The 27,089-nt window shown below is 49.8% G+C and overlaps 1 protein-coding gene across 12 annotated transcripts in view; it reads left to right on the top strand.

The window, feature by feature from the left end:
- MSI2 (musashi RNA binding protein 2) overlaps nucleotides 1-27,089 on the top strand; it is a 376,280-nt gene that overhangs the window by 157,914 nt on the left and 191,277 nt on the right. The gene's annotated exons all lie outside the window — the stretch shown is intronic.

Genomic DNA, 27,089 nt, shown 5'->3' with positions numbered 1-27,089 from the left:
TTTTCTGCATACTTATCCTGTAAATATTTATCAAATGCTTGGTAGTGTGGAGGAGACGACAGTCATAGTGTGGCCCTCGAGGAGCCTAATCTCATGGGGGAGCCTGGCATTAAACAGATACCAGGTACACATGCAGTTACCATCACATATTGTCATGGATGCTTTGTGAGCCAAGTATGGTGTGTTCTCTGAGAGGGAGAGGGGCCTAATCTGGATGGGGTGGTCACGGAAGGACCTGTCTGAGGAGGTTTAGCCTTCATTTCCGTGCTGCAGCCTCTACCTCCCCTGCTTGTTCCGCAGTAGAGGCCGTTTGAGCTGGGCCACCTGGGTGGTGACATGCCGGAGAGAGGAGGCCAAGGCCACGGCCACATTGGGCTCTCCACAGCAGTCCTTCTGCTTGCTGGCTGGGCCACCTGTTCCAAACGGCCTGGTCCCAGGGGGCGGCCCCCCGGGGGCTCAGTAACGGGCAGCATTTCTCAGAAGAGGCTGGCCACAGAGATAAGACCACAATAACAGGGTGGCCATAAATCCTTACCTGTGCCCTTGGTTCCCGTCCCCCCCACCCCCCATCACCTCCTTCCTGAGCCTGTGGGGTTGGATTTAGCAACCGGGTTCCTGTGCACAGGATGGGGCAGAAAGCAGACTTTTCTGGTGCGGGGCATAATCACTGAGATGCAGATTCTGTTGCTCCTTGATGACGAGGTGGGAAACAGCAAGGTCAGGACTATTTTGAAAGCCACAGTTCAGTTAAGAAAACAAAACACTCCTCCTAAGTAATTAAAAATTACAATATTTTAGGGGGAAAAAATGGACACAGGCCGAGGTGAGATGGTTTAATCAGAGGATCAGGGGAGACAGAATATGTCTCTGCTATGGAGAGCACAGGGTGATCCTGATGCCAGGGCCTGAGAAATTTAGCTTTTCCATTAGAGAGAATTGGGTTGTAGGTCCATGGAGGTGCGTCCCTGGGACTTACTGAGGTAGACGTTAGATGTCCATTAGTTTCAGTGTCACTTAGTTGGCATTAGTTCTGTTACACAGTTTGAAGCCCAGTCCTCTGCCCTGCTGGTAATACTGGGGAGATCCTGGCTTTTCCAGCTACTTTTATGGTGGCTCTGATCAAGCCTAGATGTCTTGTGGGATTTTACAGAGTAGAGGCTTGAGAGGTGATTGTAGATCTGGATGAGAATTCACACTCCATGGATTGTACAATTTTCTAGTTAAATTATGACCTAGCCTGTGACTCAGAGGACATGAGAGGGCCCTGCAGAAACACCTGCTTGGCTGACAATAGAGATTGAATAGTTGTGGGAGAAAGATTCGGGCCGACCCAAGCCTTCCTCATCAGACCACACCGACTTGCCCCAAGGTGACTGTCATTTGTAAATTAGGGTGACTGTTGCAGGCCATGTGCTGGGGACTGGGCTTTCTTGAAGGAGCTCACCATAGGAGAAGGCCCCGGTTTGGGGCATTTCCTAAGAATCTGATGAGTGAATACATTTTCAGGATCTTACAGGATGGCCCAAAGTCTGGGTTAGTGTTTGAGGGCCAGACAGCAAAATTGAATCAATAAAGAGAAATTGGAGGTTTATAATTGTCTCGGCCAGCTCAGGCTGCCATAACAAAATACCATAGACTGTTGGCCGAAACAACAGAATTATATTTTTCACGGTTTTGAAGGCCCAGAGTCCAAGACAGCTGGGTTCTGTGAGGAGTCTCTTCCTGGCTTGCAGATGGCCACCCTCCATGTGTCCTCACAGCTCCAGCTGCGGTCTCGTCCTTCTCTTACAAGGACACTAGTCCCATCGCAGGAACTCCACCCTCATGGTCTCATCGAAACGAATGGCCTCCCAAAGGCCCCACCGCCAGCCACAGGATCACATTGAGGGTTAGGGCTTCAGCATGTGGATTTGGGGCAGAGGGGGCCACATACATGCAATCCATAATAACAACCCAGGAGGTAAAGGGATCCTAGCATGCCTGGTTCCCTGGAATGTAAATGTTGCTTGTGTATTACTGATACCTTAAATGTGGATGAAGATAACTGATGAAGGTGTGCCCACCTGTCTCCTGAAGTTACGGCCACAATGTAAACTTGTGCCTGTGATACTTGGGATGGAGAGGGGTGGGGGTCTGTTCTGGCTAAGATTCAATACCAATAGGATCTCCTTGCTTATGGCTTACGAGGGTGAGCTCTCTGCACTGTCTAGTCTCCCCAGAGCTAGGTGGTTATTTCAACCTCAGACCACCTTTGGGTGTTCTCAGCCTAGATGCCATGCAAGGCGGTTTGAACTGTGCTTGGAAGGGTGGGGAGGCAGGGCTTGTTCTGAACTGTGAGCCGAAGATATGGTAATGGGTACATCGTGCGCTGATTGGAGGTCTGAGAAGTGAGCCTGGTAGCCGGCTGGGTCCCACTGCCACACTTGCTGGGGCACAAGATGCTGTGCCCCTCATTCCTTTTGAAACAGCTTGGTGTTCGTCATTTCTGTGACTTGGAGACCTCTTTGGACTCTGTATCTCTGGACTTAGCATCCATCAGAGCCTGTTTATCAGACAGTGTTACCCAGGGTTTGTGATGGTGTGTGCATAGGCACACGTGTGAGGCGGTGCTCTGCCAGCTTGGCTGGGTCAGAACTGGGCGCTCTGTCGTGCATTTATCTAAAAGAGGTTAAGAGGAGGCAGGACTCACACCACTGCTGAAGGCTGGAGAACTTTGCTGAAGAGCTGGTCATCTTAAAAATGAGCTGGTCTATTTATAACTTGGCTGTCTGCCACAGGCCTTTAATGAATGGCAGTCGGTGCGGCACACACACTTTATGTGCTGAATCTCAGGGTGTGTGTGTGTGTGTTCATTTCTGTGCCTCTGTGCCTGGGTGTGGATGCAATGGGTGAGGAGTGAGGGACCAGGTGGTACAGGCTTTGCAGGGAAGAGGCAGAAGCTGATTCTGGAGAGTTGGTGCCTCTGATATTTAGGAGCCGGAGAAACCTTTGCGGGAGTGGGCTGGACGATCTCTCTTTATAACTGAGGAAACAGAAACCCAGAGAGGTGCCCAGGGGCTCCGGTCAGGTGCCCCACCTGGGGCTGGGGGTGGAGGTGCGGGGCTGTGGCCCTGCCTGCTTGCTCCTGACAACACTGCCCCCTGCTGTTCAGCCACGGCCGTGGGGCCCTCACTGCCCTGTGTGCAGGCTCCACCTTCAGGCGGCGCGGCCCTTTGTAGGAGGCAGTGACGCTGGTAGTCCACTAATGGGAGGATGGAGTCTTGGTATTGTGTTTCCACTGACAAGGATGGGTTTGCAGAACCACCCACACCCTTGCTTGTTGCTGATGATTCATGTGGACAAGATGGCTGACCAGGGAGACGATGGGGTGTCTCCCCTCCCCAGGGGCCTCTCTCACCCATCAGAGAGGATGGGTGCTCATGCACGAGCTTCTCACGCTGTGGGTCTGCATTGAAAGAGAGCTGCCCGGCCCCTCCAAGGCCCAATGCTGATGCTTCTTAACACATTTGGCACAGATTTTCGGCCCTGAGGCTCTTTTGAATATGGGTGAGGTCCGGCCTTCTTGCCGGCCTCACTGAGAGTCAAGCCCCCTTGGGAAGCATCTCCCCGCCCTGCATAAGCCAGTGTCACTTGTCACTCGCCCTGCAGCCTGCACTGGACAGGCTGGTTGTAACTGCAGGGAAAAACATTTTTTTAGAGAAGTGTAAAGGTATCATTAGCATGGAGACAGAGCTCTGTAGTCAGGTGGAACTGGGTTTGAATCTCAGCTTCAGGGTTCAATTTTGTATATCTGTGAACTGCTCAGAACCTGTTTCATCTTCAGTAAAGGGGGATCCCTCTGTGACTCACAGGAGGCACGACCAATTAGGGCTCTCTTCCTCCTTAGCCTGTTTCTTTCTTCCTTTTTGTTTAAACTTTTTCGTGTGATTTCTGCTTCATCAGGGGCATTGTGTTGGTTGGTTAGGATAGGAGAATACTTAGTAGATTGGCTGGCACACAGGTGGGTCTCAAGTAACAGTAGTCATTGTTTCTATAGTTGTCTATTTGAAGAAAAGGGATACCTATAGGGCCTCTTATTACTACTTCATTATTATGACAGCTTGGCAGCCTGCGGGAGAGGATGCCAGGGCAGAGGGATCTAAGCAAGGCATCCCCTTCCTCCACCCCAGCACACCCCCTTGAAGTCTAGGCTTTTAAATTGGGCTCCATGTCATATTCATGGTCTTGTACGTCAGCACCACCAATTTTGACGAGCCTTCTGGAGTCATTTACCTTCTCGTTTTTCAAGGATGAATAACTTTACTTCCTTGAAGGGGAGTTGTTGTAAGATTCAGACCATAGAGAGGTTTTGTTTGGGGGTTTATTTTCCTTAAGTAGCATGGGGCTCATTGGCCTCTGTAGGGTTTTATGCAGTCTGTCTGGTTAGCCTCCTCCTCTCTCCCCAGAAGAACTGGGTGTTTTGTTCTCCACGGGCTTCTCCTCCGTGTGCTCCTCTGTGGGAAACAACCCACAGCCAGGTCCTGTTGCTCAAGGTGAGAGTGGATGAAAACTGGGAGAAGGTTGAAGAGGCTCTGGAAGGGCCGGAGCATGGGGTCAGGTGGGGCAGGAAGGCAGCTGGCCCAGGGCTGTGTCCCCTTGCCTTTGTCCCTGACGGGGACATAGAATGGCATCTCCTGCCAGCATTCCTGAGGCCCTGGGATACCTCTGGCAGACAGTGCCGGATATTTGATGTTTGGACTCTTCCTGAGGACAGGAGAACTGGAATGCTTTCAAAAATTGCCCTTATCAAAATCTGAGGTGGGGAGGAGAGGCTGTGGTGGAGACTCATGCTCTTCCAGACCAGCCTCAGAGGGGCAGGAGCCTCCCCCACCTGACTGGCCAGGAGACAGAACCTGGTAGCTGGGGTTTCCTGGTGCTCGGAGGCAGTTCGCTACCCCCAGGGACCTCTCTGTCCGCCTAGATGATGTTGCCAGGGGCCCACTCCTGACAAGAAATCTGACCAAACTCATAGCCTGTCCGAGGGGAGTGTGTCCCAAGGGGAGTGTGCCCTGGGGGGCCTTTTGGCGTGAGCCCCGGATGGGGGAGAGCCCACACACAGCCCCGGGAGGTTCTGGAATCCTGCTTTTCCCTGGTTGCCCCCATTCTCCCGCCACCCCCAAGGTTTAGCAGAGTGTCTGGCGCATCCCCACCGGTGCCGTGTGTTCTGTGGCAGCAGCTGTTGGTGCTGAGGTGCTGACTGCTGAGACTTCCTGGCAGCTGCCTTGGGTGCACTTGGCTCCAGCAGGGACTGCCTCTCCTCACTGCCCACCCTACCCAGCTGCCCAAGATAGGTGCCTGGGGGCTGAGCTGTAGAGAGAGGCTGCTCATGTGAGGAAGGCCCGGAGCTCAGTGACTTGTGGGCCCACAGAACAGGGTTGGAAGGGCCAAGCTCCATGGCACAGAGGAGAGAACTTGGTGCTGGGAGGGCGTGTTAAGGTCAAAGGGCCAGTTAGGGGCTGAGCTGAGCTGACACTTAAACCCACCTATCCTCTCTGCCGTCTGGATTGGTCAGCTTCACCTTTGTGAGGCAGGCCTCTTATGGGGTTTGTCTCACTCAGTGTCCCAAGCTGGACATTGTTGCTCGCCTGTTGTGTGTCTGGATAAATCATTTTACCTCTCTGAGCCTCAGTTTCCCCAGAGGCCAAATGGAATAATGATTGTCCCTACCTCAGAGATTTGTTGTGAGGGCAGAATGAGAATTCAGGGTCCCATGCCCAGCCCTGCCACTTGACTTACTTCCTTACTGAAAACCTGGGCTCATGTGCGTCCCCAGTAAATGGAGTGGAGTCCTTCCAGCTGCAGCTGCCTTCCATGTAGCCACTGGGGAAGGATGGGCAAGGTGCAGAGACAGGAAAGGAAATGGGAGAACCTGGTGCTTGCTGACTCCTGCCCCTGTCCCTGCTCTCCAGGCTTCTCTACCTTCATGTCATAGAAGGGCCTCGAGGGGCCTGAGTGGGTCTACAGCATTCCTGACACTTGCCTGATAATCACAGCTATGACTCAGGCGCTTTTCCAGGACGCCCTCAACAGCCTTAGGAGGCAGATTCTGCGCTCAGCTCCAGTTTACAGACAAGAACATAGAGGCTCACCGTGAACCTTGTCCAGAGGCGGTTTCCACAGAGCCACAAGATGAGCCTGGTCTTTCTGCTAGGTCATCCTGCTTTGCTGGGAATTTTGTTCCCCAGAAGAGCAGGGAGATGATTCTGATTGTCTGAAGACCTCAAGGTCTGGCTAGTCCTCCAGATACCATGTCTGGGTAGCCTAGCATTGAACATGGCCCAGGCAGAAAAGAGGGCTTTTCAAGGCACATCTGTAGTGATGAGAAAGCCCTGCAGGGCTGGGTTCCCTCCGTGCTGTAATTAAACCTCCCTGCCTGAGCTCCTTTTCAAGCACCAGCTTTCAGGGGTTCAGATAACACGGCTTTGTGCTCAGGGCCCTTTCAATACTTGAAACAGGAGGACGCGTTTCAACTCTCGGCGTGCCCCTTTTTCTCCCCACAATGCTGAATTTTAAAAAGCGGGGTATTAGCATTGGCCAAGTAACTGACATCTGGGCCCTTTTCACAGAAATTCCGTGTTGGATGTTTTCCCCAGGATGCGTAGCCCGTGTCCCAAAGAGATTTATCATTAAACCTGCCTGACTCCAGAGGAGTCACCACCAACTTCCTGGTAAATACCCGCGGGCCAGGAATGCGTTTGTGAAATTTTTAAGAGATAATCCCAGAAAAGCCTTTGCCAGTCACCAAACCATGTGTTTGTGTCTGGAGATGAATTGTGAAGGGAAGATGTTTGCTCCCGAAATAAGACATTTTGTACGATACATACAAGCCTTTAATTCGACATTGCAGTCAGATGCTGGCTGTCAGATACTGGGTTTGAAGTTGAAAGTTGACTTTCCCAGCCCTTAGCTACAGAGTTCTGTGTCAGCCCGAATTTCAGTTTCCTGGGATTTTTTGTCTGTCTGTAGCTCAACTTGATGTTCTCGGCACCTTTGTTTTTCTGTTGTTGTGGTGTTTGTTTTTTGTTTGTTCTTAGGTTGTGGTGGTTAGAGGAGGGATGGGTTACTGACAGGGCAAGGGGGGCATTTAATCATTTATTCTTTTAAGTAGGTTTAATTGTATAAAGATTATAATGCATACAAACGTCTGTAATTAGGGGAGTTGGTTCTGTTAGACAGTGTTTTAGTGAAGAAAATTATAGTGTTCATAAGCCGTTTAAGGAGGAAGCAGCATATATTAACATGCAACTAGTTTTTGTTACTTCATGCTGAGTGTTTACCAGTGTTCCCGGAGGTGTCTCCCTGAATTTCTAAGTATTTCTACTCCCTCTGTGCTTCCTGGACTTCCTTCAGTTGAACCAGGCCATTTTTCCAGAATCTGGAGTGTTTCTCTAGGGGCCTGGGAGACCAAACTTTGTTTTATAACAAGATGAGTTTCACTTACTCATGTGACAAAAATTTAGGAGTGCCTACTGTGTGCTAGGCACTCTCCTGGACGTTGGGGATGTAGAAGTGAATGGGAGTAGGCTCTTTGCTCTCAGGAAGTACATACTGTAATGGGGAGTCAGGCTGTGGATGAGAAAACAAATAAATGAGCATGCTACTTATAGATATTGATCAATGGAACAGAGCTCTAGGCTGGAGAGGAACTGGGGAGTGAGTATGTGAGGATGGATGTTCATTTAGACAGGGCAGGCAGATGGCATAGCCCTGTGGTACCCCAGGTAAGAATGAGCTTTTTAAATTCGAGGAACAGAAGGAGGAATGATACAGCTGGAGGACAGTGAGCAGGGGAACAAGTGATGGGAGATGAGGCTGGAGAGGTGGGCAGGGCCACTTTCAGGAGTTTGGATTTATTCTGCATGCACCGGGAGACTAGAAACAGAGACCCACGGCAAGGAGTGAAGGATGTTCTGTTCCTGTCCAGATGGTTCCCTCTGGGGCTCTCTGCCACATGGTCTCAGTGTCAAAGGTGCCAAGAAAACAGAATAGGGATTTTCCCTGGAGGCCAGTCTTTTAGGTCCCATCAGAGGTGCCCTCAGTTGGGTCTCCTCCTTCAGGATCCAGTCAGTTACTGGAGTGTCAACACCAATGAGGACTACTGGTTAGAGAAAAGGTTGACCATCCACTCATCTCAGGGAATATTCTTAGAGTAGGCTGTGAAGGAGATGCATCTATGAGCTATAGAAGCATCACTGATTCTGACTGGTTCCGTCTGGGAACAAAAAGTGTGGGCTCTGAAGGGTAAATAGGAGTTTCAATGGACAGATGAAAATGGGAAGAACTTTTCTGGCCAAGAGAACCCATTTGGGTGAAAGTCTGTTAAGGGAACACCGAATAATCAAGAAAGCCTTTGGGGAAGAAGAGCTGGGGTCCGGTTGGGACAGGCCTTGAAGTCTTGGACTTTATTGTATAGCTGTACTCACATATGCTTGATGCCAGGTTGAATCATAAACGCTGAATCCAAAACATCCATTTGCTCCAAAGAGACTGACCTTATCCCTAACATCTCTGAAGCCAGCCACAACAGTTTGTTAAATTTTAAAACCCCCTGCTCAGGAAAGGGGTCCTCTGGACAGATGGATTAGGTGTGGAGGAGCTGGTCCATATTTTGTCTGAGCCCCGAGCTCCTGCTGTCACATGAGGAAGGCCCTGTGGACTCAGCTGTCCCATCGGGCTCTTGGTCAGATGACGACTGTGTGGACTGACCTTGGCAGGATCAGGTTTTATAGCCATGCTCCCAGCAGCCCCTTAACCCTTTTCTTCCAGTTCCTGGGGCACCAGCCCATCCATCCCCTGATAGCCTGACCCTGGGTCCTGCATTCTCTGCTGCTCTTTGTTGCTGTGGGACCACTTACACAGCTTCCAGAATGTCACTTTGGGCCATCATTAAGCTCTCCCCTGCCCCTGATAATTTACTTCTGGTCAAAAACCCCAAATACCAAGAAGCACGTCCTCTGAAATATCACTGACGTGCCTCCCCTAGCTGGAGCAAGGCACATTGTGAGCACTGAAGACTATCAGTTTAGATTTCAGCCAAAAGAGAGTGGAGATAAAGTTACAGGTTACTGAATACGCGGCAGGCATTTGTGTGCCGGATCCACAGCGGGTGGTTTCAAGGCTCTCTGATGGGCACACTCTGGCCTTTCTGAAAGACAATTTGCTAGGGTGAAATAAATATGTCCCTAATTGTTGTGGTGCTGGAAAGCAATCCCATAAGCATTAATTTGCCCAAGCCCAGAGTGTGTGAGAAAGAGCCTGCCTGACATGTTTTTCTTTTTCATTAACACTTCTGTGATAAACAGCTTAGATGCAGGAAAAAAAATTAATGAAACTATTGTAACAATTGTGTACATGTAGGTAATTTATTAAGGACAATTAAAAAGCTTTAAAAATCATCCATGGGGCAAAATGAACAGGAAGCCGGTGTGTGGTGGATGTGGGCAAGGAGCCTGCCCTTGGGGGTGTAGAGCTGGTGTCTCCTCCCCTCTCAGTCACCCCTATTAGAATGACACAACAGTGGGGAGTATTGGTTTCCACTGTTAAAACTGTTACTAACAAAAATTCCATGCTGATTCCCAGTTTCAGAAAGCGGGGGCCCAGTAGAGGTGTGAGGAATGGATCTGTGAGGTCCAGGACAGCCATCTGAGACCTCAGCTTTGATAATGCCTTTGGGACAGAGGCGTGCTTGCCCCTAGGCCTTACCTCCACAGGCTCGTAGCTCGACTTAGGGACCTTCTCTCTCTGCTGGGTCACAAGTAGCCGTTTTCCTAAGGACTTTGGTTTGTCTTGGCTCTGGGAGCCTCCAAACCAGGTGAGGAGAACAGGGAGCCTGAGAGGTGAAGGTAGCACTGTCATGGGGTCATTAGTCACATACTAGCTTGGACCCTAGGCTGGCCTCTGCTCTGAGTCTCAGCTTCCTCATCTGCAGAATGGGTGCAGTGCTTGGAAGTGAGTAGAGGATTGGAATGAGGATCACCCAAGATCACTAGCTGGGGTGCTTGGTGCCATGTCTGGCACGTAGGTGGTAAGAGCTTAGTGAATGTCAGTCTTGGTCCTCATTAAGGGCCTTGTTGTTGTGCTGTTGGCTGAGGGCCAGGCTAGGATGGAAACCTAGGTATCTAACTCCCAGGCCAGTGCCATCTCCATGATGTGCCGGTACCTACCCACCCACCCTGTGCGTCTCCCCACCAGTTACTGATTTACAGGAATGCACACATAATGCCCTGTGTGGGGCAGATGAGCTCACTCAGCCTACTCAAGGTTGGAGTGAGACCCCTCTCCAGAGGGGTGGGGCCGCTATGCTTTCTCCCAGTTTCATTTCCACCCCCACCCCTTCTCCACCCACGTCCTGGTGTATAACCCCAGAGCAACGGATGGTCCCCATTTGACATTGTCTTCACATATATGTGGGACTGGGGGTTGCTAGGATTTTTTTTTTTTCAACTTGTTGATGACTCAAGAACTCTTTGACCTTGTAGACCAGCAGTTTCTCAAACATAAGATACATTTAATATGGTAAACTTCTGTTAGTGGATGTTGTTGACTACTCTCGGGGTAGCTGTCTTCATTATACTCTGTGTTTCCCCAGGCTCGATCACAGGCACATACCCTGTGTGTCCATTAAAAAATATGCATCTACTTGCAAGAAGTAATTTTTAGTTCACTGACTGACTAGAAAGGACAACGAAGTGTTTTAGCGCAGACACGTCAGACACGACAGATTCTTTCCCCTCCTCATGCTGCAAATGAGCAGTGAAAAATTACTCACTCTTGCTATTAAAAGCTATAGAGCCTGTAAAAAATAGTAAATTATGGAGACATTATCAAAGTTTATAGGCACTAGAATTTGACCTTCAGCAAATTCAACACTGGAGGGGAACGGGTTTTTCTTTGCCTTCTTCAAAAGGAAAAATGAGAGGGAGGAAAAAGGTTTATTTCCTTCTGTGGCCAGAGCAGCAGCTAGAAATGGCATTCCCCAGTTTAAAAAAAGAAAAAGGCCTTGTTAAATTACATAAAGTTAATACAGGAAGACAGTCTCCTTGGAAAAACTTAGGACCTGTAGTCCAAAGGTGAAGTCCCTTTGGATGATTCACTCCTGCCGTCCCCCACCCACAGCCCCAGTCCCTTGCTCTTGCCGTTCTGCTGAATATTCATACGGAGCCTTCTCTGTGCATTTGGATACTTTCTGTAGTAGTGGATTGTTTTGTCTCTGCAGGCTTTAACACTTCCCCAGAACTTTTCCCTTTTCCCTCTATTCTTTCCTGAGACTGAATTGAGAGAGGAGAGAGATGGGGTGGATCATTCTAGGGCTGGAGGGTAGTGATGGTGTTTCTAGCCTTAGTTCTCCAGGGGCTCTGTGAAGCATCCTCGGTTGTTAATAATTCGGGTTACAATTGGAAGATGGATGGTCAAAGTGTGCGGGTGGGTGTCCAGAGGAGCAGAGTGCTGGGGGTCAGTGGAGAGCAAGTGAGCTTCCTTTGCCTTTGTCTAGATCCTGACCCTCTTCTGACCCAGAAGTGCTTCTGAACCAATGTCTGCCAGACACAGTGTCCATTGTGTGGTTTTGAGCATGTAGAGATGTGAGAGAGAGAAGGGGTGTGTGTGTGCGTGTGTGTGCGCGCACATTTAAAAGGTAGGGATTTCATGGAGAATTCTCCATCTCCTTGGCAGAAAATCTTGTCCCGGAAGGCACAGATGAGATCTGAGATCCTTAGCTAAGTCAGTCCCGGCCATGAGTGATGGTGTTTGAGGAAGGCACTGTTGGAACTCACTGTTATTTCTGAAGTAGCGTGCTGATCTGCCCGGAGTGGGCTTCAGATGATCTTTTGAAAGTAGTCACCTCCATTCCACCCGTCCTGTGGCATTTTGGTGGCAGAGGTGGCAGCCCGGGTCCTCACATCTCTGGACAGTGAGTCATCATCCCTTTTCCAAGAGCAGAGGCCCCGGAGCTGTTGCTAGATTGTCACAGAGAATGGGTCCCTAATTTCATTCTCCCTGACTTATACCTCTGCTCTGAGGCCAGCAGAGAAAATTGCTTTGGTGCCTTGCTGCTCTCTGAGATTTAAGGTGGGAAGGTGAAGACACAACGCCATAGGAAGGCAGATGTGTGCTTTGGAAATTACAGTGAAATCGGCACAGTTGTCCAACCTAGCCAGTTTCTCTCCTCGCCTCCTTGTAGGGCTTCAGTCTAAATCTCTTCTCAACTGCTCCCCAGTAGGGGCACTTCAGGCCTTTCAGAAAGAGGGAAGGGACAGGTTATGATCTATCACCCCCATCAGTTGGCTTTCTGGTCCCGAAAGTGAAGCCTGGGGAAGAAGAGCATCTGTGGATCAGGGGGTTGTGGAAATGAGGAGCCTCAACCCACTGTTCAGCTTTGCTGACTGTGACCATGTGTGATATCCCCTTTTCTTTCCTGAAGAAGAGCCCTGCCATGTGCTCACATCCATCCGACTTGAAGATGGGCATCTCCGACCACGCCCTGAGTCATCAGGCTCCAGTTAGATCACTGGAAGGCCTTCCGCTTCAGTACCCTGTAAACCAGTTCAGGGACTTCCCCAGATGCGCAGTGGGAGTTTGTCCAGCGGGCGTCTCTGGGACACATATGACTGGGAGGCTCCAGCCATCCTCACTGTGGCTCTGGGCAGTGCATCACCGGGCTCCCCCCTCCTCTTCATCAGGAGGGTAGGTCCTCCTCTGGGCAGGGAGCAGGGTGTACATGGGCAGCGGAGGGGACTCCAGGCACCCGTGTCCATCCTTGCAGAGAAGAGGTGATTTGCCTAGGACTCCCTAGTCACCCACCAGTGGCAGAACCAGGGTCAGAAGCCAGACCTCTGTCTCCTGGTTGTGTGTGCCCCAGCTGAGGCCAGACGCCCCTGACCTGTGCGTCTGGACTAGTTATCATGGGCCTTTGTGATCCATTTGCTTGCTTTGTTCTAGGTAGATTAGGATCATTAGATGTGGACTGTCTTTTCTGGACTTAGGTTAAAAAAGGGAGGGGGGACATTGTTCTTGAAAAGGCAGGTTGCTCAGAGGTTCTAACCTACAGAGAGAAGGCCTGATCGCTCTCATGTTTTGCAGTTAGAAACAGCTACCGTTTACTCAACACCTATGTGCCAGGCACTGATTGAAATGCTGTCTGCACACCACCTCACCTGTTTCCTTCTGCCCACCCCGTGAAGAGGGACTTGTTTTACAGATGAAGACTGGAGAGAGGTTCATGTCCTGCCTCTAGGTGGCACCACTGAGAGGCAGGGAACTGGAGGGGATGCAGGGTCTGACCTCATACAGGAGGAGTCTTCCCCATGGCAGATGTGGACAGAATCGCCTGGCTAGACCTGGCTGAGGGGCTTCTCACCTTTGCACAAAATCACTGGAGCAGACACAGGCATTTACCTGTGTAGAGCACACACCCAGCGCCAGGCACTCTGCTCACTCACTTGATCCTCACCACAGTCTTTGTGGTAGCTACTGTTACTACATCCATTTTACACAGGAGGAAATGGAGGCACAGAGAGCTTTAGTGACTTGTTCAAGATCACACAGCTGGGATGGCAGAGGCAGAATCCTAACTGGCCCAGGGCTTATGCCTTTATCTTCCCCATCAAACACCACCAGGTGGATGAGCTCCTGCACTGGGCTGTTTGGCCCTGGGCTCTGTTACCTAGTTGGCTTCCTAGGCCAGCATCTAGAAAGGAACCCTCGTTCACAGGGCAAACCCCTCAGTGAAATAAACTGCCACCCGAGGACTGAGTGGAGAGGACTGTCTGCCCCTGGGAGTTCCATGTGGATCTGGAGCACATTCCTTAAGTATGTTACTGAACTGGAGAGAGCTGTGGGCCAAGTGATGATTAATACACATTTGCCAGCCCCTGGGATGACCAGGAACTATGGATGGCTAAGGTACCCTCCTTCGTATATCAAGATGATGTAGCTGGTGTGTGGCGGCCACTCACTTCCATGTACTGTTTCAAGGGCAGTTCTGAGTGGTCCTAGCCTGCCCCTCCCTCTCCTTATAGCTGCCAGTGACAGATTTTTTCAAGACCTACTTCGGCCTGGCTCTACGGCTTTGGGCTGTGGCCAGTAGGAGAGTTTTCATAGCCAAGTTGCCTGTGTGGCACATGAACTCTTCACCAGGTTAAAGCCAGCAGTTTGTTCAGCCCCCTGGCACCTGGGAAGCAGGCGTTCTAGCGTGGCGCCACCCCTCCCAAGTGGGCCTGCCTGCTGTTGCTCCTGCGGTGGGGTCAGAAGACCTGGCTGGAACCCTACTCCTGCCACCACTAGTTTCATGACCCTGAGACTATTAAGTGACTTCTGAGAGGCTGGGTTTCCCCACCTACCTTATAAAGTGGCTCTAGGGCCTGTGTTAGAACTTCCTTTTCTTTTATAGAGTATAGCCTGCTGTCTGTTGCCTCTCATATATGGAACTGTCTCTGGCTAAGGTAACTTTGGGTGAAAGATGGTTTTGTGGTCAGCCCTGGATATGGCAGCAGATGCCTTGCCCCTGGTTCCTACACAGACCGGAGCTGTGGTCATAGTCCGACCACTTGGCAGCAATAACCATACTCAAAACAGGGGGGCTGGAAACCATGGCTTATAAATTAGCATGTTTTTCTCTCTTTTGCGTTTGTGAAAACCAACTTCCTGTATGACTGCTTGTGTTTAAAAGAAGGGGGGTGGCCCTCAGTCCCTGTCCACTGCTTGCCTGCTTCATGGGACTGTTATGAATTAAAGATTACAGCTGTTAAAAAAGAGATTGTCTTTAAACAAGCACTGTTCCCTATCCCCACGCCTCCCCGAGGGTGTAAGTTTTTGTGTAGAGTGAGTCCAAAACAAACCTAGATGTTTTTGAGAGATGTGAGCTGGAACCTGCGGCAGCTGGAGAACTAGGGCAGCCCTGGGGGCAGGGGTGGGCCCCAGGTTGCCATTTGGCATGTTGGCCTCCTATTTGAATTAGGAGAAACTGGGCAATGTGGAGTGCTCAGCAGACCCTGCCACGTGCTGAAGGGCCGTGTGGCCCTGAGAAAACTTTGGATTTGCCCCTCACCCCTGGTGTACACACTCACTCACGTGGACACAGATGTACACCCTATCCCAGCTGATGTTCTGAAAGTTGATATCTGAAAAGGCTTTGAGCCCTTTACACAAAACTCTAAAGATAAACTGGGGGCAAGATGTGGAAGAAACATCACCAAGAAGCTTCTTATTATGTGCCTTGTCATTGCGTGTAAAGGTGGACCAGCTGCCCTCACGAACTCCCACCCAAAGCAGATGCTAAGAGGTGAGAGATTTCTAGGCAGCAGAATGAAAACCAAACCACCACCACCGTTTAATAGGAGTGATAATAGGCATTTCGGAGCTTGTCCCTGGAGATACAAGGATGCTGAAGAGCAATCCTGCCTTTGGCAGGGTGAAGGACACAGGAAGGGGAAAGTCCAGAGCATTTGCATATCCATACCTCCTTGCAGCCTCATAATGTCTCACAGAGGGAGTAGAGGGCCCCAGAGCCAGCTGGCCCTGTTTTGGAGATGGGTGTGCAAAGTTACAGTCTTCATCGAGGGCCCTGGTCAGGAGCAGAAGTGGAGCAAAATCCCTGCTGCCTGTTGGTCAGCAAATCTTCACAGCACAATGTTGATGTAGCTCCCAGGGCTGCATCATCTTAGAGTTTATTTTAGGCAGATGATTGCCTTCTAGGTCATTCTGAGCCATTTAAGTATCCTTGGCAGGAGACTTACCTGAATCTTCCAAGGCTCTTTGAGATGGAACAAGGCATAATATTTCTCTACCCGATCTCTGTGCACCCTGGGCCCTGTGTTTTTATTGGCATCTCATTTGGAAAGTTCCTGGCTATTAGGAAGGGAACGAGCAGTTTGGCAGTGTCATGTTCCAAAGCCTGGAATTTTATTGTGTGTGGTCAGATTGACCACGCCTGCCAAGTATACCACTTCTCGGCAGAATTGGACTTGAGATGGAAGACTGGACATTTTCCCCTACGACCACATTTCCCCAAGGCTTTGTGAAATTTTAGGAAATACAAGGACTCTGTGGCAAAATTAATTTATTTATAAATAAATTTAATAAGTGCTGAATAAACATTCCCCCTAGTGCAGGACTTCTCAGAGCCTTTATTCTGCTAAAAAGTGTGATTTTTCCAAGATACCATGTTTCCTGAACTTATCTGCCCACTGAACTTATTTTAAGGAAAATCTTGCAGGACTAATGTCTCCTGGAGCATTCCTTGAGAAACTTTGTTAAGTCACTTCCCTTTTTAGGGCTTCAGATTCCTCAGCTGTGAGGTGATAGGAATTACTTAGTGTTCATTAAACATCATCCTTCTTTTTAAATTAGTTTTCTCTTACAGACACTATGTCCTGAAAGAATATTTTTCTCTCTTAAAAATCAATTGATCAGTGAATATTAGAAAGTCAGATGAATTTTGACTTGATAGATTCAAGTCAGATACATATTTATATAGCAAGTTGATATAGGTATATCTATCAGCTATCATATTCCATATATTAAAATATATTTAAATGCAAATGATTAATTTGGTATATTTATATATACATATTCATGTATATATACATACATATATGTAATCTGATACATAACTTATAATAATGTACTGAATGATATAGAGTTTATAATATATGTTATATGTTTTATAACATTATTATAAATTATCTATAATATAAATATAATTAGCATAAACATACATAAATACATATAGATACACACACATATCTCTCAGTGGCCATCAGAGCTTCGGGTCAACTATGTTACTATGCTTCAGTCAAAAGCAAAGAACTTTGGGTTGATGTGCAAATTCTGATTGACTTTTAGAAGCCAGAAAAGCTTCATTGTTGATACCATCTCTGGAAATACAAGGGCTCTGATTAGGAACCCCTGGGTAAGTGGATCGATGCCCATTCCAGCCCTGATGCTCTCTCTGTTCCTTCCCTCTGAGTAGTCAGCAAAAAGCCTGGCTGCGCAGCCCATAACTCAGATGGGCTTCTGTGTCAGTGTGTAACTCCAGCAAGTCGTTGGGGCCTTACTTGCTCCCAGTCGCAGGTCTTGAACGGGGCTTAGTGTTAGGGAGGGCATCCTTGCGGGCCGTGGGAGGATCATTTGAGAACTCCCTTGCCCATCTCTGCTGTGCGGTTGCCGGGCACCTGGCAATTGTGTTGAGTTGTTTGCATTGGGTAGCTATGGCAGCTCCTTTAATTGCCACCAAATAATTTCAGGCCAGCCTTGGCACTGGCTGTTTCGCTGCGTTGCTCAGAAGAATGCCTAACTCTTTGTCAGAGCTGGGTAGAAGCTTAGCAGAGACAGGCCTATGCTATTTAATGCCTTTCTTTCCATTTAATAAGCATTGAGGAAAACTTGAACATCAGGATATTTGTATGGCACGAGAGTTAAACCATTTGTAGCATTTGGGGACTTGGACTAAACATTTCTACGAACATCCTTGTGGCATGTTAAAGACTACCTCCTGCTCTATTTTGGGGTCCAGGAGTGGGAAAGGAATGAGGTGAGAGAAGGTGAGGCAGGACATAGGGGTCATGTGCAGGGTCATTGCCTGTGGTCAGACTTTTCAAGAAAAGGGCATCAAGTAGCCTAGTGGTAGGAAGGATTTGAATCATCTGCTGTGACTTTTGCTACTCTGACATCAGAATGATGTGGGGCCCTGAACCTTTACCCCTGGCTTCAGGTCATTAAGCCTCCTGTTGTTCCCAGGGAAAGGAGGCTTGTTAGGCTAGGAGGTAGGGTGTGTGTGTGTGTTTATTTGTGCATCTGGTCAGGTCTGCAAGCTAGGAACTGAAGCTGGGAGACAAAGAAGTACCCCTGGGGACCTTTGGTAAGTTGATTTTTGCGGAACAAGTAATTAAAGTGCAATATGAAGTGTGTCGGGCAAGATCAGGCCCAGGAGGGAGGTTCCTCTGGGGAGAGGACTGGGAGGATGAGGGGCCTGCTCAGGGGTTGGAAGGACAAATCAGATCGACCAGGCAGGCAGAGGGCGGCAAGGGTTCCTGACGGAAGGAGCTGCTCACAGAGGCCTTGGCGGGGTCCCTCAGCATAGGGATCTGGAGAACTGTGAGGGGGTCACAGTTTGCTGATGCCAAGAGCCTACAAAAGGGAGGCAAGAGGTGTTGGCAGTGGGGCAGGAGGGGGTGGGCTCAGGTCTCAGACGGGCTGTTGGAGGCTGAAACTTGTCCTTTATCCTGTGGGGGTGCAGAGCTGTGCAGGGGAGGGGAGAGGAGGTCACAATGAGCTGCAAGGAGAGAAGGCCATTGGGTTGAAGGTGGGGTTGGCAGCGTGTGTTCCAGGGAGGGTGGCCGTCTCTGTAGGGCATGTGCTTGGCTAACTGACGGGGGGGTGGGGGGGGTGCGGGAAGCTGCATGTCTCCCATGCTCACTCATGGGTTCCACGCCTGAGGCTTTCTGCAGAGGCTGCTCCCTCTTTTGGGGGCACCTCCCCAGAAAGTTAGATTTGAACATCCTGTGGCCCAGCAACAGGGCTGAAGTCTCCTCCCCTCTTAGCACCCATTTCCTCTGTGACCTTGGGATTGGTGATGCTCCCGAGATGTCCAAGCGCGTGCCCACAGGGCCCTCTGCTGGCCCTGCCCTTGACCGAGCTGCACAGGGAATGGCACGGATCCCGCAGATGCAGAGCCGTCACCCAGCTTCTCTCAGGGCCGCGTACCGACAGCACCAGGCCGCTCCCCAAGGGCCATGCGGTCAGCCCAGGCAGCTGTTCAGCGGTAATTAGTCAACCCAAGCCTTGCAGGTTCCATGACTCATTGTCTTAAATTTTAATAAGTACAGAAAAACAGAGTGCTGATTTATTAAAAATTAATCCTCCTAAGAGGTATCCCCAGCTGAGGGAAAGCAGAGGGGCCGCTGCACTTGCAGGGCCTGAAAGGAGGACAGGCGGAAGGAATGTACTAGGAAGCAGGACCTTCTCTTCCTGGCCTGGCGCTGCTGGGAACAGCGGGGCGCAGTGCGGGGACCCCCGCTCACACAGCCGGGTTTTAAGAGGAGATAGCAGGGCTGCACGGATTTCCTCCTTTTATTTTCCCTTCTTCCCTTCCCCTCTGTGTGAGTCTCCTCGGGCTGCTGTAACTCAGTCTACACACTGGTGGCTTCAGCAACACTTCTCGTCTTATAGTTCTGGAGGCCAGAGGTCTGAGACCTGGTGCTGGCAAGGTCGGCTCCTCCTGAAGGCCATGAAGGAGACTGTTCCCTACCTCTCCCCTAGCTTCGGTGGCTTGCTGACAATCCGCGGTGTTCCTCTGTAGACACGTGGCCCTGATCTCTGCCTTCATGTTCACATAACATTCTCCCCGTGCCAGCCTGCGTCCACATGTCCCCTTTTTATAAGAACACTAGTTATACTGGATCAGGCAGGGGTCCACCCTATTCTCATATGACCTCATCTTAACCAATTATGTCTAGAGTGACCCTGTTTACAATTAGTGCTTAGGACTTCACCATACCAACTTTAATGGGACAGTTCAACTTAACACCTCCTTTCCCTCTCCCCCTCTTACTTTTCTTCTTCCTGCCCTGATGTGATCTTATTCCTTTGATCTCTGTTCCCTTGACCTTTCTCTTTTGCACTGTGTCTCCCTGTTGCCACCTCCCCTTCATGATTCACCGTACTGTTGAGGCCACAGACATCTACCATAGATGGATGGATGCCTTCTGCTGTGCCTGTCCCCACCAGGACACCCTCCCCTGCCATCTGCAGTGAGTGTTGTGCCCACATGAGCCCAGAACATCTCACCATACAGCCACCAGCTTCCCCTGACATTCTCAGACGAAACTTTTCTTAAGGGAGGTTGAAGTCCCCTGTCTAAGATTCAATTCCAAGCAGGGGTTATGTGGGTGGGGGTAGGACTAAAGGTGTCTATGTGAGCCTGCATTTGAGAGAGAGAGAATTTCTTTCTATTCATCAAAAAATATTTCAGCCCAGGGCTGGGACATCCCCTGAATGAGCCTTATCATTTAAAGCATTTCTCCTCCAAGGCAATCAATGTAGGCAAAGTGCAGAGCTAACTGCGTTGAAATTCAGCAAGAGGGGCATGTTGGCCCCCAAAGTATTATGGACCATTAAGTCTGTAATGCGGCAGAGGCCTCTGGGCAGCCAGAGTTCCTTCCTTGCTTTCTAATGGCTGGGATCCCACACTCATCCCACTGCACACACCACCCACGCACAGACATGCTCTCCCGGCGTTTCTCCCTTCCTGTGTGCCTGTGTGGGTGGTGGAGGTGGGAGAGTGGCCCACCACTCCCTCCTGGAGCTTTCTCTACCTGCATCTCCGTGGACGCTGTTGGGTCCTTCCACCATGGGTCGCAGGGTGCATTTTCACTGCAGCAAGCTCCCCTTTCTCTCCCTGCAATTGGTGGACCCTGGACGTGGGCTCTGGAAGGATGCAGACAGACACCCGGAAGTGCCTGCTCTCTCCCTTCTGCTGGAACCCTGGCCTGCAGTTCCCCAGGATGGGTTATTTTCTCTCTGGAGTGTCAAGTCCACAGGGAGAAGGGGTGTGTGGGGGAGTGGACCCCCCCCCCTCAGCACTGGGTATGCAGGGGTGGAGGTGGCCAGCACAGTGGGGGAGGACCTTCGTCTGATTATCACCAATAGTTTTGAAATGACTTGAAAAAATTTGGTCTTGGGGAATTTCCAACGTGAGTAAAACCTAGAGAATTCTCAAGGTTCTGAGAAAGCCACTGGTTGTCAAGCCCATTACCAGTTTCTGTCTGTGGAATCTCCCTGCCTTCAGCCCAGCTCTCTTTGCTTCCACTGAGGCTGCCTCTAGTCCAGACCCTGATCCCCACCAGCCCCGGGCTTTTGCCCCAGCCTCCTGGCTGGGCTGGCCGCCTCCCCCAGTAAGTGCTCTGCGCCTGCGTGAGCACTGCCTTCCCAGAACTGCATGCAGTGTGTTCCCGTACCTATCCCTCTGGCCCTTTCCCATTCCAGCCCACCATTCTTCCATCCTCTTCTCCATTGGTTTCACAGTGTAAACTCACTGCCCCAGCCCCTGTGCTGGGACAACACATTTGATGTACCCACTCTGAAGTGACACCCTCCCCTGCTCCCCAACCCCCTGGACACCCACCGCCCCATGTCAAGCTCCATCCTTCAGCGCCAGTTCTGGTGACTCACCCACTGAATTATCCTAACAGGATGCCTTTTTTCTTTGTCGTTTGTTTGACACTTAACTGGATTCTTAGAATGGAATGCTCCATACAGAATAGATTATGTCCTGAGTATCTTCAGTGTTTTTACCCGCAAGATGTCTCCAGCCATGTTTACTTTGGTTTGTTCAGTTTAACAATCATTTAGTGTTTCATAAATATTTTCTGGACTTAAAATGATTATAACTCCTTGGTTGATATTTTTGGGGCTAGGGTGGGGAGTTGAGTGAGGAAAGGAGGAAAGAGGTGACCTTGGGGAAGCAGAGCAAAGTTTATCTTAGAAGTAGAAGCAGACTGAGTCCATCCTTCCAGAAGTGGTCAGAACTCAAGCCTTTAGTCAGGTAGGTGTGAACATGGTTAAATCCATTTCTCTGCAGAAGAAGCAAGAAAGAGGACAGCTGATTCTTCCACTGAGTATGGGCCAGACTCTTTAGCTGGAAGGAGGAGATTGGGGCAGGGGGGCCACCCTCCCCCACTGGGTCCCCTTGGTACACTTTTTGGAGCCCTGAGTGATCCCTGTTGGCCACTCTTCCTTTCGTCTTTTTTCCTGAGATTGGTCCAGTGGGCAGCCTGTAGAGCTGCCTGCTTTAGCTTGGCAGGAGATGCCCAGCCTTGCTGAAAGATCCTGGTTCTAAATTAAGTCCTTCTTCATCGTCAGAAATGACAGAGTCCCTTGTGCAGTGCCCACCTGGCAGAGGTACTGTATGTGAAAGCGCGTGGCAGCTTTGCTTCCCGCTGACAATATCCAACTTACACCGTTCCTGGGAAGTGCCCCATTTTGGATTTGGGAATGTTTCCCCATAGACAGGAAAAAATGCTGGTTTTGCTGGAACAACCTAGAATAGTTTTAAACACATGACACTCTGATTATCCTTTACTATTATATTTTGGTTTAACACAATTTGGTGACTTGTTCTGGAACTAAATTAAAGCCCTGAAGAGGCATTTTGTTTAGACTAGAGCCAGTCCTGAGCCACTTTTCAGACATCATTTCAATGGCAACCATCTTTCTGGGCTCCTTTTTCTAAGCAGGAAAATGAAGTGCATCCATGTCAGGATTTCACTGGAAGCTGCTTCAAAAGAAAAAAAATCTTGCAAAAAGTTGTTCTTGATCCAAATGACAATCAGATTTAGGGGGGCTGGGGTGGGGAGGAGTCAGTGTGTTGTGATCTGGACATTAGGCTAATACCTCTCCATGCATAATATAAACTTTATCCATAGCCTATAGCTGATGGGCATTGTCCACCCCGATTCACAGGGGCCACTAGGCTAGGAGGCGAGGAATTTCCTTCAGGGGGTAGAAATGAGACTGTGCTCTGCTCTTCTTAACCTAAGTGGCCATCCTTTGCTGAATTCCAGCCTTTTCTCTCCCCCTCTTTCTACTTTATAAATACCCAAGCTGTATCTAGTATTGCATTGGTTTCTTTTCAAACCCACCAGTTTTGGAAGAACATGGGGCTTTATCGTGATGCTTTTAGAGAGCATTTGCTCAGCTCTGACTCCCGTAAGAAGGTCTATCAGACAGCAAACATGTTCATAGTTTTGGAATCATAAGGCTGACATGAAAAATTGGCACCTAATGGCTTACAACTGGAATACACTGCCTGAAATCGGACCTCAGAAGCAGAGTTGGGTGCACACACAGTGGCTGCTCCCCGGCGCGGTGCACACCATGCCCGGCAAAGGAGCTGCTCACCACAGCCGGCAAGAATAGGGGTCTCCCCTCCTTAGGGGAGAGGCCCTGTTACTCTTCACTTTTCAGTTTGGACCCAGGGTTCAGTGGCAATGACTGTGGGAGACTTCTGACTGGAATTTCTCCCCACTGGCCTTTAAAAGGCCAGGGCCTGAGAATCCCTGAAAAATTAATGGGGTCTCTGTGGGTTCTTTACACTCGCTGGTAACCTCGCCTCTCCCAGACCCTCTGTGGCTTCGCAGCATAATAGCTGCTCAGCAGCTGGTCTTTTGTATGCAAATATGACCTAAAGAAGTACGGGAGGCAGCGGTCCATTGTTGCCAGAGGCTGCGCGATTTCAAACAGACACACAGCTTTTAAAATATTCCAGACAGATATTGAAAATGTCAGCAGCAGGCTTCTCTCACTTACTTCTTGCCTGTCTCTCGTTTTCCTCTCTTCCTCCCCTGCCACCCACCCTACCATAAAATATAATCAAAAAGCTAGTAAATAATTTAAAGAATTGCCTCAAAGGATTTTCAGACTAGAAAGAGACTCCCTTCTCTGGTTTAAGTTGGGAGAAACTGTTTTCACTTTTTTCCCCAAGATACTTAAAATATTCAGGATTGTCCCACAGGTCTTGAACTCATAAGTGTCTGCATTATTCTTGCTATACTCTCATCTCCTCTTTTCTTTATTGAATTTTTTTAAAGGTAGCTGTTGGCAACATTTAGGTCCAACTTTCAAATGAAAATCATAGTTGAGAAGCTGGTCTTAAGTCAGACCATCCTGAGGTCTGCTTCATTCATCTGATTCTATGCCCCCTGCTCTTTAGTTTAACCAGAGGGTGGAGTGAATCTTGGCTGCTGTAATTTTTCATCCTATTAACTCTTTTCAAAGAGGTCCCTTATCTTCTGAGCAGAAGGGAATGATGTCTTATCTGTGGACTTACTGCATATCCTCTTCCAGAAACTTAATCACCCTGGCGCTGGACCTTCACTCCCCACCTGCTCACTTTGAGAAGGGAGAAAGGTGGTCAGCTCTGGCTAGCTAGAAGCTCAGACTGGGATGAAGGTACATGGGTTAGAAAAACCTCAAATTCATCCAGTCCTCACGCCCTGAAGACAGGCAGTGCCTCTCCTACGAGAACTCTAAGTAGGTACAAATTCTAGGTCTCCCAGAAGTCCCAGGGCCAGGGGTCTGGCTGGCCAGGTAGAGATTATTGTACCTGGGAGATCATTGAACCTCTTGACGATCAGTACTGGGTGGAGGAATGGAAAAAGAGGGAATGGATGGGTGAAAGGATGGAAGAAAACAAGGAAAGACAGATGAAAGGATGGACATGCATGAACAGAGAGACAGGTTAAAGAGGGTTGGGAGGATGGATGGATGGGTGGACAAATGGTAGATGCATGGATGGAGAGATGGGTGGATGGGACGATGAATGAAAAATGGAAGGGAAGATAGATGGCTGGAAAGGACAGGTGGATGGAAGGATAAAGGGATGGTAGGTACTTGGTTTCCCCATTGGAATTTGGATCTCTCTTGCTGTGCTCAACCAGAGGATATTCGTAGGCCTGCTCCTAAAAGCTGGGGAGAGTGATCTAGAGCACTGGTGCGACAGACCCTTACAATGTCCTGTCCTCCTTTAATTCATATGTGTTGCTACTGGCTGACACTCCAAAAAGGTCATTCTCTTCCCTTTAGAGTTCCTTTCCCTTTAAAAGGGGAGTATTGTACTTAACACTCCCCCTACCTTGTCTGGCATTACCTCTTTCCCATAGGACCTGCACACTGACAATCTCTGGCTCGTGTTAGGGTATGGCGGCCCCTGCTGAAGAGCCTCTCTGGATCCAGCCAGCAAATGTCACAGCCTTGGCACTGTGATCTCTTAGCTGCAGAGGCTGCTTGCAGCCCAGGAGTGTAAGGCGTAGTAGAGGAGAGCTGGGGCTCTGGAAGGAGGTGAATCCTTCACCTGGAAACAACTGGAATCCCCAGTGCCACCACCTGCACCTGTGAGACCTTAGGGGAGTTATATAACCTCTTAGAGCCTCCGTGTCCTCATCTGTAAAGTGAGGGAAATTATCTCTCCCTAAGGGCATTGTGAGGATTCAGTGAGATGGTGCACACGGTCCTTAATGAGCAGTGCCCGCACACGCTGCCTGCACCATGCGACATGTGCCGTGTGTACTGTTGCTACAGGGCGGAAGTCCCGGCAGGTGCCGTCTCTCGAAGAGGAGATAGGAGGAATCCTGGGCTGCTGGGGTAATGGTGCCAACAGTCAGCCCCTTACAACCTGTTCAGGCACACAGCTTACCAAGGTGCCCTGGGGTGTTCTCAAGTGCTGGGGGTACACGTTCGGTTTGGCCCAGTGACCGCTCAAAACACGACCTCTCGGGCCTCCTCTGGACATCTTCTGTGGCTCCATTGCTGTTCCTGTAAACAGCAGAGGCTTGAGTTCTGGGCAGAGACTGTAAGGTGGCTGAGAGGAGTCCTTAGCTGCCTTTTTCCCTCATTGAGGCCAAGTCTTTTCCCTTCTTCTTTTGTTCTTTTAAATGACCCTCCCCCAGCTTTTCCTCCCTTGGAAGCAGAAGCCCTAGGCTCTGCCCTCAAGGAGTCCGTTAGCTTTTCCCACTGGGGTCAAGCCCCAGACACAGGCTGTCTGGACCACAGCTCTTGCGTCCATCTCGCCCTTGGGGAACAGCCTCAGGAGACCACCAGCCCTGGCAGAACCCCTTCGTGCTCAGAAATCCAGAGCGACCTTGGCCCTTTGGCTCTGAAGAGCCTTCCAGAAAAACAGAAGTTCTGAACTTTCTGTCTTATCCCATCACTCCTGTTCTTTTCTATTTTAAAGCCCCTAAGAAGGGAGGTGTGAAGTCCATGATCTGTAAGCATAAAGGATTTTTAAACTAAACAAGAAAACCAATTATTTTTCTAACTGCTTTACTCCTTCAAATCTTTCACTGTAATGGAGATTTAGAATCCATCACAGTTGGGCTATTATTTCTGTGTAAACAGTGTCATGCCCTATTGCACCAAGCAAACAGTCAATTTTTTCCATTACACTTAGACACAGATGACGAGGGTGCCCAGTCAGTGGTCTCCCCGAGCAGGGGTTAGTTGACAGGGAGCACGTGACTGTGGTCAGATGTGAGGGAAGGGTTAAGGCTTGCAGGGGGTTTCTGTTCTACCCAGGGGTCACCTCTTTGGCTCCAGAGCTGTATTCATCTTTAGGCCCTGGCTTGTGAACCTTCTGGATCCAGAGCTGGGAGGTTGGGAAATAGGGAAGAGTAGCTGAGATGCTAGGGCTGAAATAAGAGGGGCGAGAGCTCAAAGTTGGCTTTAAAAACTGGTGGGACATGGTGTATTTCCCGTCTCCCCATCTCCAGCCTCTCCCTTCTTCCAGACAGTACTGCTCGCAAATCTTTCTAAAGTGCATGTATGGTTTTGTATCCCACTGCTTGTAGCCCTGGGATAAAATCCAGCCAGCTTGTAGTGCTCAGTTGGACCTCTGTGCTCCTCTGACACCAGCCATCCTGCAATGCCCAGACCATGCCATGCTGCATCATGCCCTCTGCCCAGAACATTCTTCCCACCTCTCTCATCCCTCTGGCTTCATGCCTGTTCATCCTCCAGGACCCAGCTTAGATGCTGCCTCCCCTGGGAAGCCCACCTTCACCCCAAGGCTGGGTGCATGCCTGGCCTGTGCTGCCCTGCATTTCTTCTACCAGCACCCACTGCTCTGTTTCATAACCTCTGGTCTGTCTCCTCTAGTAAAGAGGGCAGCCACTGTCTCCTTTGTATCCTAGGGCCCACACAGCTCGTGAAATGTGGTGCCTTTGCAGTGACTATTGAAGAATGAATGAATGAGTCCCCAGACCTGGGTGGAAGAGGAGGGTGAGCCAGTACCTGACTGTGTGTGCCAGGGTGGCATCAGCCCTGCTGGCCACAGCAAGCATGGGGATGGCGGGGGGCTTGGCAGCCAGCAGCTTCTGTGGGTAGAAAGCGAGAGAGCACATGGTGAGGATTGTGGATGCTGGAGCCAGAGTGCCTGGGTTCAGACCCCAGCTCCACCATGGTGACTTGGGTGTCACTGTGCCTCAGTTGCATCATCTGCAGAATGGGGCCAGTAACAGTGTCCAGTTCGTAGGGCTGTGATGAAGGGGAAATACATCACCACA

This window comes from Manis pentadactyla, chromosome 4 (assembly GCF_030020395.1).
Source record: "Manis pentadactyla isolate mManPen7 chromosome 4, mManPen7.hap1, whole genome shotgun sequence".
NCBI lineage: Eukaryota > Metazoa > Chordata > Mammalia > Pholidota > Manidae > Manis > Manis pentadactyla.
Note: the sequence above shows the minus strand (reverse complement) of the source record. Positions and strands in the feature narration are given on the sequence as shown.